This window comes from Pelophylax lessonae (assembly GCF_965119305.1).
Source record: "Pelophylax lessonae genome assembly, chromosome: 2".
Taxonomy (NCBI): domain Eukaryota; kingdom Metazoa; phylum Chordata; class Amphibia; order Anura; family Ranidae; genus Pelophylax; species Pelophylax lessonae.
This window is the reverse complement of record NC_138769.1, coordinates 737,117,362-737,130,360: the sequence shown is the minus strand read 5'-3', so window position 1 is coordinate 737,130,360 and position 12,999 is coordinate 737,117,362.

Below are 12,999 nucleotides of genomic sequence, written 5' to 3'. Positions count from 1 at the left end.
CCACCTTTTAAAAAGGAGTTGTATATGGAGAATCTACACCGGTATATATTAAAAAAAAAAATAGCTTTATTGAAAATTAACTAATCAAAATAGAAGGATCAAAAACCCCCAGAATCTCCAATAAAATCCAGCGGACAACGTTGTCACACTATCCACAACAAAGTACCGGCCTCACACACACAACACCAGCACACTGATTTAACGGCTCCTTTAGAGTCAAAGTGAACCCACCCTGGAGCATAAAGTCGGGGATTCCAAGTCAGGGTTGAGTCTCCCCAGTTTGTATGGCGGGATTTCCCCAGTTTAATGATGCTGCTCACCGGAGCCCAGTTTCACAGACCCAGAGCTGAAGCTAGATGACTCAGTGTTGAGCCAGTCCCAGATCTATAATAACATGAGAACACATATTTTCCAATGGAGATCTCTAAGTGCCCACAAACTTAGGCTATAGCCCACATTCCTGAACTGTAATGATGTATAAACAAGCCCATGCATAGGGCATGAATAAGTCCAGGAAGACCCCTGATGCTATAGAAGCTAATCGGTCTCTTGGTGTGCTGTCCTAGTGCTTATAGCAAGGGTCTTCAAACTATGGTCCTCCAGTTGTTCAGGAATTACAATTCCCATCATGCCTAGTCATGTCAGAGTTTTGCAATGCCTCATGGGATATGTAGTTCCACAACAGCTGGAGGGCCGTAGTTTGAGGATCCTTGTCTTATAGGGTCGGCTTCTTGGGGTATATACACCTGACCCGCTGTGTTAACACAGTAGAACTGAAAGGCAGTTGATAGATCACATTTATGAGGGATCAAGTAACAAAGGTGCCCGGAGGCTCTCACCACTCAGTAGCAATAAAAGTATAAACCTCCTTCTACCCTCCAGGACTTCATAAATCATGCACATAGTTGGCGTGCCAGCAGAAAGTTTTCACTGGTCAGGCATGGCTTGTTTTGGGCACTGAGCTGTAGTAGCGTGCTCTCCCTTTGTGTTACTCTGTTAGCGTGCGATCCACAAGGGGAGCGGAACTGGCATCATACAGCTTGTGAAGTGCATGTTGTACCACGGGGCCCTCTTTGCAGCTTACGTCAACGCGTTTCACATACGTCACGTTTGCTTCGTCAGGACGTAACGACGCTCCATCTTCTCATCTATTTATAGTGGTAACTCCCCATTCAATTCAGTGAGAACTGGAGTGTCTACTTGAAGCCATCTAGTGGTGAGTTACAAAAACTACATTTCAATTGGAGATTGTACCTTATCATTACTCTTAATTGGATAAATCCATTCAAAACTAACCTTAAAGCGTAGTTACGGCCTCGGGGGTCAATTTGAGCTAAAAATACCCCCGGGACAGTCAGGGCTAGTACATTCCATAATGGATAGCCTCTGAACTGTCCCAGGTCGCACTTACCTGTAAGAAGAAATACTTGCCTTGAAAATTTCTTCTACAGTGCTGCCATCTCAGGTGTGGGCAGCTGAAGCCGCAGCGTCCCTCTTCGTGATGTCGGAGTCCCACAATGCACTGCACCGGCCCCGTTCATCACTTCTGGTGCAGCGTGGCATCCCTGCACAGCTTCTGGGCATGCCCATAAGCTGTTTAGCAGTGAATATCGCGCCTGCACCGGAACTGACGTCGGGGCCGGTGCAGGCGCATTGATTCCTGGGAGCGATGACGTTCAGCTCCCAGGAATCATCGCCAACCGGAAGTGACGGCGCGGGCCGCGGCCGCAGAGGGAGGAAGTGGAGGAAGGTGAGTATATTTTCTTCTATAATAAGGTAAGTGACCCCAAAAAAAATCGCCATTATCCATTTCTTTTTCAGGTTCCCCTTAGTAAGCGGATGGCCCATAATCAATTTTATCGATTTTGAGGCCGGAACTCCGCTTTAAATTTTTTTTACATCGGGATAGGAAATGGTGTGATGTCATAAAGAGAAAAAGCTCTAGTGACCATAAACCCACTATACATATACTTCCTCCTACTAGGGAAATCCCCTTGTACCAACCTTTGTTAGGAGTATACAGTGATTCGGATCACCCCATCAAGTACAGAAGGGTCCGAATCAGGGTTCTAAAAAGACTTTCAGGCTCATTTCATTATTTAACCCTTTTCGAAGCCAAAATAACAAGCCTGAAAATTCAAGATTTTCCCTTCCTAAGTAGAATAGTGTCAAAGTCACCTCTATGGTTTTCCCCCATGGACTTCTGCAAAATGTAGACCGATAGGTGTTTCCTCTCTGAGTTTTATGCTTTTCAAATGTTCCCCAAATCTAACACGCAATTGGCGTTTAGTTTTACCTAAGTACATTTTCTTACAAGGGCACTCTAGAATATAGAGTACCAGTGGCGGCCCGTGCATAGGGGGCGCCAGGGCGCCGCCCCCCCCTAAAAAAAGAAAAAAAAAAAAAGACAAAATGAGCAATAAAGTTTTCAAAAAAAAAAATTGCGTTTGCCAACTTCGCCGCCGCCGGCCTATGTGGAGGCTGGGGGGGGGGGGGGGTTACGACCCAGAAGAGGCGCCGATTGGCTGCCTTCTGGGGGCGTAACCTGGGCGCAGGGCACAGCGCTTGGACATCCCCACTTCGTGGATTCCTGGCTGTGATTGGTCCAGTCTCCAGCCTGGACCAATCATCATCCAGGACATCCGATTGTGACGCCGCAATGGGGGCGATGCCGGTGCGTGCATCAGTCACTCACCGTCACCGCCCGGTCAGCTTCCCGCCGCCGAAGAGGAGTCCAGTCCGGAGAAGAAGCCAGCGCCGGTCACCTTCCCGCCGCCCGTCACCCGCCGCAGAAGAGGCCGAGAGGGAGAAGCGCCGCTCACCTTCCCGCCGCCGAACGAAGAAGAGGAGAGGGAGAAGCCGCCGTGACTCACAGGTAAGTGCACTGCTCTCAGTCGGACACGCACGCATAGCTCTGCATTGGGGAACATGTATACTGGCTGCACTGGAGGCACGCATGCATAGCTCTGCATTGGGGGACATGTATACTGGCTGCACTGGAGGCACGCATGCATAGCTCTGCATTGGGGACATGTATACTGGCTGCACTGGAGGCACGCATGCATAGCTCTGCATTGGGGAACATGTATACTGGCTGCACTGGAGGCACGCATGCATAGCTCTGCATTGGGGGACATGTATACTGGCTGCACTGGAGACACGCATCGCATGCATAGCTCTGCATTGGGGACATGTATACTGGCTGCACTGGAGGCATGTCCCCAATGCAGAGCTATGCGTGCGTGCCTCCAGTGAAGCCAGTATACATGTCCCCCAACGCATAGCTCTGCATTGGGGGACATGTATACTGGCTGCACTGGAGGCACGCACGCATAGCTCTGCATTGGTGAACATGTATACTGGCTGCACTGGAGTCACGCATGCATAGCTCTGCATTGGGGACATGTATACTGGCTGCACTGGAGGCACGCATGCATAGCTCTGCATTGGGGACATGTATACTGGCTGCACTGGAGGCACGCACGCATAGCTCTGCATTGGGGACATGTATACTGGCTGCACTGGAGGCACGCACGCATAGCTCTGCATTGGGGACATGTATACTGGCTGCACTGGAGGCACGCACGCATAGCTCTGCATTGGGGGACATGTATACTGGCTGCACTGGAGGCACGCACGCATAGCTCTGCATTGGGGGACATGTATACTGGCTGCACTGGAGGCACGCACGCATAGCTCTGCATTGGGGACATGTATACTGGCTGCACTGGAGGCACGCACGCATAGCTCTGCATTGGGGACATGTATACTGGCTGCACTGGAGGCACGCACGCATAGCTCTGCATTGGGGACATGTATACTGGCTGCACTGGAGGCACGCACGCATAGCTCTGCATTGGGGGACATGTATACTGGCTGCACTGGAGGCACGCACGCATAGCTCTGCATTGGGGGACATGTATACTGGCTGCACTGGAGGCACGCACGCATAGCTCTGCATTGGGGACATGTATACTGGCTGCACTGGAGGCACGCACGCATAGCTCTGCATTGGGGGACATGTATACTGGCTGCACTGGAGGCACGCACGCATAGCTCTGCATTGGGGGACATGTATACTGGCTTCACTGGAGGCACGCACGCATAGCTCTGCATTGGGGACATGTATACTGGCTGCACTGGAGGCACGCACGCATAGCTCTGCATTGGGGACATGTATACTGGCTGCACTGGAGGCACGCATGCATAGCTCTGCATTGGGGACATGTATACTGGCTGCACTGGAGGCACGCATGCATAGCTCTGCATTGGGGGACATGTATACTGGCTGCACTGGAGGCACGCAAGTATAGCTCTACATTGGGGACATGTATACTGGCTGCACTGGAGGCACGCATGCATAGATCTGCATTGGGGAACATGTATACTGGCTGCACTGGAGGCACGCAAGCATAGCTCTGCATTGGGGACATGTATACTGGCTGCACTGGAGGCACGCATGCATAGCTCTGCATTGGGGGACATGTATACTGGCTGCACTGGAGGCACGCACGCATAGCTCTGCATTGGGGAACATGTATACTGGCTGCACTGGAGGCACGCACGCATAGCTCTGCATTGGGGAACATGTATACTGGCTGCACTGGAGGCACACACGTATAGCTCTGCATTGGGGAACATGTATACTGGCTGCACTGGAGGCACGCACACATAGCTCTGCATTGGGGGACATGTATACTGGCTGCACTGGAGGCACGCACGCATAGCTCTGCATTGGGGACATGTATACTGGCTGCCCTGGAGGCACGCATGCATAGCTCTGCATTGGGGACATGTATACTGGCTGCACTGGAGGCACGCATGCATAGCTCTGCATTGGGGACATGTACGCTGGTGGTCTCTGCATTGGGGACATGTACGCTGGTGGTCTCTGCATTGGGGACATGTACGCTGGTGGTCTCTGCATTGGGGACATGTACGCTGGTGGTCTCTGCATTGGGGACATGTACACTGGTGGTCACTGCATTGGAGGCACGCACGCATAGCTCTGCATTGGGGACATGTATACTGGTCACTGCATTGGGGACATGTATGCTGGTCACTACATTGAAAGGGGGCATTTATACTGGTCACTATATTGAAGGGGGCATGTACTGTGGGGTTTGTGCTAGGGGCCTGTACTGTGGGGTTTATGCTAGAGGGCCTGTACTGTGGGGTTTGTGCTTGAGTTGTTTGTGCGGGTTTGTGCTTGGGGGGGTCTGTACTGTGGGGTTTGTGCCACTCTCAGTCAGTGTATCCCATAATAGGGTGTCTCTCACAGTATATCCCATAATAGGGCCCCTTTTCTCTATTATGGGATATACTAGTACTGATGGACCCCTTAATATGTGATATATTGGGAGAATTGGTTCACGCAAGCAAAATACAGGGGACAAAATGGGTGGAGTCTATAAGGGGTGTGGCTTCTGAGAAATGGGAGGGGTGAAGATGGAAGGGCGGGGTCTTGCGTCCCCCCATCTTAAAACTTCACCAGCCGCCACTGTAGAGTACCCTTGTAGTTTAATTTCAAATCTCGTCCCACCATCAGAGTCAAAGAAAGCCCTCGACCTGTCCACATATTTGCACATATTACAATAGCCGCATGCAAACATTCCATTCAGCTCAGGAAGGTCTGTGAGCCAGTTTCTATTAGGTGTCCTCAGAAATTCTGATTGTACCAATGCATCTTTTCGATTCTTGACCCTTTTAGCAACCATTGCCGGTCTCGAGCCAACTATCACCTTCACTTTATCTGACCGTGTTAATATATGCCAGTGATCCTGTAGGATTTTGCCAACCCCCTTCCACTGTGCCCCGTACCTAGTGATAATTCTAATAGGAGCTTCAGGGGTTACCAAAGTAGTAGGGTTGGGAGTTAGAAGGTCTTTTCTTGTCTTTCTACCTGCTATACTTTTGGCTCTTCTAAGTGTAGCACTACTCCCTTGGGAGCTGCTGGTTACGGTTTCCCCTGGGTTACCCATAGCAACAACTTGATAATATAGCATGTTTAAAGTGCGCGGCTCAGTCAGAAAATAGTCTAGGGGTTTTGTTTTTTTTGTTGTTTTATTTGGGAACTTGGATAGGTGAAGGGATGAGTGGGATACTCCAACTGTATAAACTATGCACAATTGCTGGTCTATATAATGCTGAGTGCGGCAAGGCCGCTGCTTCACCTTGCCAGTTTAGTGAAGAAGAAATACCGAACTGTACTGCACTGTGAATCACTCTTCAGGGTCCTACTTGGCACCCCCTTTGTCCCTACCCTTCAAGGCTCTGAAACTGCCACCCCCTTTATTCTGACACTCTGTGTGAGCTGGCCCCTTGATCCTCTGACTTCACTGGAGTGGTCTCCCTTCCTGGGCAGACCCTTTGGCAAATCCCCTGATACTCAAGGACAAGACTCTGCCAGCAGCTCCACTGGATCCTCTGCGACTCCGCTCCACACCTGGTTCACTAGGCCGACTGCCTAAGACCACTTTCCTCATGCAGCAGACAAGCCGTCAGCCTCCTCCTGGGACTCTGCTTCCCGCTACAGTCGCCCTGTCACATGTCCTCCCGGCTTTTATGCACAATCCCAGGATGCACTGCAAGAGTGCCCTCCCACTGGGACTCCCACAAAAACCAATGTGTCACTGGTCAGGTTTCCTCCACTGTCCAACAGGCTACCCTATTGGATGCAGTGGGGACACTACCTTAGACCTAGTGAATCACACCTGGGAACAGGCAACCTAATAGCTCAAGCTCCCTTGATAGGCAGATGGATCATACAATGCTTTGAACCTAGCACCTAACTAGGAGGGTGCTACATAAGGGTACAATGTGAACACCCCCTCTCCTTGAACTTTTATAAAAATCATCTGCCTCAAGCCAGTAGTCATCATCACTTGAGCAGTTCCTTTAATCCTAAGGAGCTGTCCGACTGGGATCCCGCGTGTTAGGGACTTCGGCTGATGGCTACCCGCATGCAGCAAAATATTAGCAACTGTTTTTTTCCCGAAAAAAATTGCAGTAGTGAGTTTACCCTTCGATAGCCTTATGTACAGGTCCAGAAAACATTCTTCCTGGGGATCCACCACATACGTTAGATGGATATTCCTTACGTTTTCATTGAGCTCCTCCATTAATTGCCTAAGCTCTTCAGTCAAGCCATCCCAGGGCAGTAGGAAATCATCGATGTACTTTAGCCTCAACCTAGCATGGCCAAGGTACATCGTCGAGGCATATACAACCTCCTCCTCCCACCAGCCTAAATGTAAACAGTCATAAGCTGGCGACCATGGGGCTCCCATCGCGGTACCCCCTTATCTGTTGTTAGTTAATGCCGGTAAATTGGAAGAAGTTGTTTTCTAACACCATTTCCAGGAGCTTAATCACAAATTCATTTTGCACCCCCATCCATGGAAATTTAGTTTCTAGAAAGTGGTATACTGCAGCTATACCCTCATTGATGGGGAATAGATGTATAGAGGGACTCTACGACTATTCCCACAATTAGCATATCTCCCGGGAAGGTCATGTCAGCAATTTTATTTAGGACATCTCCAGTGTCTCTCACATAGGAAGGTAGATCACACACAAGCTCCTTGATGATGGAATCTACATATTTTCCCAGTCTCTCCAAGGGTCCTCTCATTGCTGACACGATTGGCCTCCCTGGGGGTTTATGCTCATCTTTGTGTGTTTTTGGGATTAATATAGAAGGTAGGGGTATTAAAATCTTCTACCCTAAGCTACCCCTGTTGAGATTCACTTCAAAAGCAAATTGTAGTTTCTCATTAACAAGATTGACAAGTTGGGGCAATGGGTTAAACCCTAATTTCTTGTAAGTGGAACTATCAGCTGGAAGACGTTGTACTTAATTTACATACATCTCCTCTGAGAGTAAATCCACATTTCCCCCCCTTGTCACTCTTCCTAATTACCACCTTCTCAGCCTCACGTAATTCTTGTAACGCTCTCCGTTCATCAGGGGATATATTATTAGAGAAGTTAATCTCCCAGTGTAGCTTTTTTAAGTCCTCCTGTACTAAGTCAAGAAACACTCTTAGCCACCTATTGATTCTAAACTGGGGCATGGTAGTGGACCTAATTCTGAGATTGGGCTTTCTTCTCCAGGGGTCTGTTGCTCATCCTCTTCAAAAATGTCCCCACCCTCTTCACGGAGAGACACTAGATTGTCCAGCGCTTCCTTCTCGGGTTCATCCATCTCATCCTGTAATGGAGTTTTTGACTCCCCTTCCGAATAGATACGTTTAAAGTAAATCCTTCTCAGGAAGAGGCATAGATCCTTATATACTGTATTTTATGGCGTATAAGACTACTTTTGAACCTCAAAAAAAATCCTCCAAAAAAGGGGGGGTCGTCTTATACGCCGAGTATATTATCTCCAAGGTAACTTACGTATTAGTATTACCGGTAGATGTAATCTCTCAAGACGCTGGCTGTGTGAATCCTGTACCGGTATACCGTATGTACCATAGCTTCGGCTACATACAGTATACCGCGCTGAGCCAATCAGGGAGAGCGATGTATTCTATTATTGAGTGCAAAGCCTGCTCGGATTGGCGGAGTAACATCAGCCCGCCTCTCTGACTCTGCCAATCCGAGCAGGCTTTGCACTCAATAATAGAATACATCGCTCACTGTGATTGGCTCAGCGCGGTATACTGTATGTAGCCGAAGCTACGGTACATACGGTATACCGGTAAAGGATTCCCACACAGCCAGCGTCTTGAGATTACATCTACTGGTAATACTCAGGGTACCTTGGAGATATTATGAGAGATTACATGTATTACAGTACTTGGGGTACCTTGGAGATCTATGAGAAATCTGAGGTTTTTCAACTGTGTTTCCTTGCTTCGGAAGGGGGGGTAGTCTTATACGGCGAGTATAGCCCAAAACCTATGTTTTAACTTGAAAATTAGGGGGGTCGTCTTATACGCCCAGTCGTCTTATACACCGGAAAATACAGTACTTCAAAATGGTCCATCTGGTCCATTGGTGAAAACGATAGGCCCCTCCCCAACAGGGTTATATGTCTATCTTCTAGGAGGAAATTAAAAAAATGTATCATTTTTATCTTGGATATGAGGCCCCTCCTCCCCAGCTGGGTCACCTAGCAGATCTAGTCTCCTTGTTCTCGTCTGGTTCTTTCAACTGGACCTGTTCTAGTGCCAAAAATGCTCCCTTATTAGTTTATGTTTTTTTTATTTAAAAAAGAAAAAGTTAAATATAATTAGGGAAATTACAGGATGCAAAATGATCAAATACATAATCGAAATGTATGTATCATAAATACAACCACCGTCAAGACAAACCCATCTTATTAAAGCGGAGTTCCGGCCTCAAAATTGAAAAAAAAAACGATTTTGGGCCATCTGCTTGCTGAGTGCAACCTGAAAAAGAAATGGATAATGCCGATTTTTATTTTTTTTTTTGGTCACTTACCTTATTATAGAAGAAAATATACTCACCTTCCTTCCACTTCCTCCCTCTGCGGCCGCGGCCCGCGCTGTCACTTCCGGCTTGCGATGACTCCTGGGAGATGAACGTCGTCGCTCCCAGGAGTCAATGCGCCTGCACCGCCCCCCCTCGTCACTTCCGTTGCAGGCGTGGAATTTCCTGCTAAACAGCTTCTGGGCATGGATGCCGGGCCTGCACCGGAAGTGACGAGCGGGGCCGGTGCAGTGCATTGTGGGACTCCGACGTCATGGAAGAGGACACGAAGAGGGACGCTCTGGCTTCAGCTGCCCACACCTGAGATGGCAGCGCTGGAGAAGAACTTTTCAAGGTATTTCTTCTTACAGGTAAGTGCGACCCGGGACAGTTCAGAGGCTATCCATTATGTAATGTACTAGCCCTGACTGTCCCAGGGGGATTTTTAGCTAAAATTGACCCCCGAGGCCGGAACTCCGCTTTAAAGAAAACTAAATTGTGTACAATTGTTAAAAGTAAATGTCACTCAAAAAGCTAAAAATTCAAATTTTGGCAACATTTTGGAGGAGATGAAATTGGTAATTTTGTGGCAACATCAATTTTGCTGAAAATTTTAATTTAGGCCAAACTTTGCAGAAGATAAAATTGGTGATTTTGTGGCAAAATTAATTTTGCTGAAATGATGGATTCCTAGTTGTAACCCTCCCACAAATCATTCCTATGATCAGGGCTTGTTTTTCTCAGAAAATAGGTACAGGAACTCAACCACGAACCCCCAAAAAACCCTCCCCACACATACACACCTTCCAAACTGCATCAAATAGTGGGTGTGGTCAAATTTCACTAACAGTGGGAGGGTCTTAAAAAGGCATTGAATACAAGGAGTGTATTACTTAGTGCAGAGTTTGGGTGTGGTTGCACATAGAGTGCAGAGTTTAGGGGTGCACTACACACACAATACAGAGTTCAGCCTTCTTCCACAGCTGCTTACCTCTGCATTTCCATCCACATCTAATTTTCACCCCTCTTCAGCTCTGACCTCTGCATGCAACCCCCTCTCCACTGCCCCATCTTCTCCCCACCTCTTTAAAAGCTCCATTATCTTCCACATGTCTTACTTTTGTTGCTTTATTAAAGCGGAAGTATCGTCGCCTTTTACTTACAGGTAAGCCTATTATAAGACTTACCTGTAGGTACAATTAATATCTCCTAAACCTGTAAGGTTTAGGAGATATTCACCCTGCATGCAGTCCCTGAAACCAGCGGCACATGCTCTCTGAAGGTCCGGCGGACCTTCAGAGCTCTTTGCCGGCTCCTTGCCGGAAAGTGAACTCCCGCGTGCATTTTCGGGAGTGACAACATCGTGGCTCCGGCCACTCACAGCGCCGGAGCCGCCGAACCCAGAAGAGACGCCGAGGGAACATGACAGCTCCCTCAGCAGTGTCCTGGCGACCATGTCGGGGCTTCGTTCTAAGGTAAGTATTTCATAATGAGCTAGTAAGCGATGCATACTAGCTCATTGTGCCTTTGTCCTGCAGGGTTTGCTTTTTTTTGGGTTTTTTTCGGTGAGGATACAAGCTGAAGCACCAAGTTGGCTCTAATACCTCCCTGCACACTATAATTGACTCTGCTGCTCTCACACTCGAGGAGATCATCCAGTGAGGGTGTAGGCATCTACACTGCACCCCGGGTACCTACATCTCCCTTGTCCCCATCCTGCATTCAGTGGGAGCCACTCAGAATATCAGATCTGGGGGGCCATCGGGAGACAAGCTGTCACTTGTAAACACTGAAGCCGGACTTCTGTGTTTACAAGTGATAGTGGTGAGCAGGGAGCAGACGACCTGAGCCAGAGGTGGTGGAACTGAGTTCCACCAAGTTCCAACTGAAAAAAAGCCCTGCCTATGATTATTTCGATACGATATGATGCAATGAGATCGATACATGTTTTGTCATCATTGATCGGCCAGGCCCAATAGTGTGGTGTGGATTTCACTGCTAGGGAGAAGGAAGGGAGGTTTCCCAGAGTGCCACCATGCTGAACGCCATCTGTCCAGCAACCCCCCCCCCCCCATCCACCGCAATCATTGTATAACTTCATGTAATGGACTAGCAGCAGATGGAGGCAAATATAATATTTTAAAATAATGCTCCCCCCTCCCCCTCTCCAAATCAATTTTATGTAATAGAAAGCCTCTTTCACCGGGCAAAGAGCAATCCTAATAATGTATTGTGATTATATAAAGGGAAAAGCAGATTATTGCATGTTGTTATCTCCTTCAGAAGGATAAAATCTTTTTTTGTTATATGTAACTCTGTTCTATAATACATTGGTGGTCTTATTTAAAGGCTTAGTGTACATTCCTGCTGAAAAACATCAATGGGCCCTTCATGTACCAAAGCTAATATAACTTGGCAAATGTATTGGTTTTTAAAGCACCCTAAGCGCTGCCCGGCATGTTACTGTGTTTACTCCACACAGGCATGTTCCTGGCTCAGAATACGATTGGGGGAGGAGCTGCGGTAGACCTGCTATTAATTCCTATGAGCCAATTCCGCACTGAGCCCACCCACTATATCACACCCGGCACAAACCCTACTTCCCTCTATCCCAGCTTTGGGGGCCAGAAGAGAACCATAGCACAGATGCCAAGGGCTGTGGACAACACACCAGCCAATAATTTATGCCTTCCAACACTTTAAGATATGGAACAAGGAGCACCTAAGTGGTGCAATGAGTGTGCCATGGCATGGAGTGGGTCCGGTTAAAGAAGATCTACCATTTGAATTTTTATTTTACAGTTCTGACCCCTATGGGACAAAGTATGTGTAGTATGAGTACCAACCTGCCCGTCTCCTGCTGTAACCAAGTTATTGCTGCAACTTTTCTTAGTTGTCAACACTTTCCCAAGACAAGAAGCAGCAAGGCGTGGGGTAGAGGAACATGTCAGCAGCGGAAAGAGGAAGGCATATGAAGGAGGAACGTGACAGCAGCAGCAAGGGGAAGGCATATGAAGGAGAAACATAGCAGCAGCGGCAAGAGGAAAGCGTAGGGTAGAGGAACATGTCAGCAGCAGCAAGGGGAAGGCATATGGAGGCGGAACCTGACAGCAGCAGCAAGGGGAAGGCATATGAAGAAGAAACATAGCAGCAGCGGCAAGAGGAAAGCGTAGGGTAGAGTAACATGTCAGCAGCAAGGGGAAGGCATATGGAGAAGGAACCTGACAGCAGCAGCAAGGGGAAGGCATATGAAGAAGAAACATAGCAGCAGCGGCAAGAGGAAGGCATAGGGTAGAGGAACATGTCTGCAGCAGCAAGGGGAAGGCATATGGAGGAGGAACCTGACAGCAGCAAGGGGAAGGCATATGAAGGAGGAACATAGCAGCAGCGGCAAGAGGAAGGCATAGGGTAGAGGAACATGTCTGCAGCAGCAAGGAGAAGGCATATGGAGGAGGAACCTGACAGCAGCAGCAAGGGGAAAATCAGGGGTCAAGTCCTGGAAAAAAAAAGTTTGGGAACTCACCCAAGATCCCCCCCCCCCACCTCAAAAATAAAAAAGTA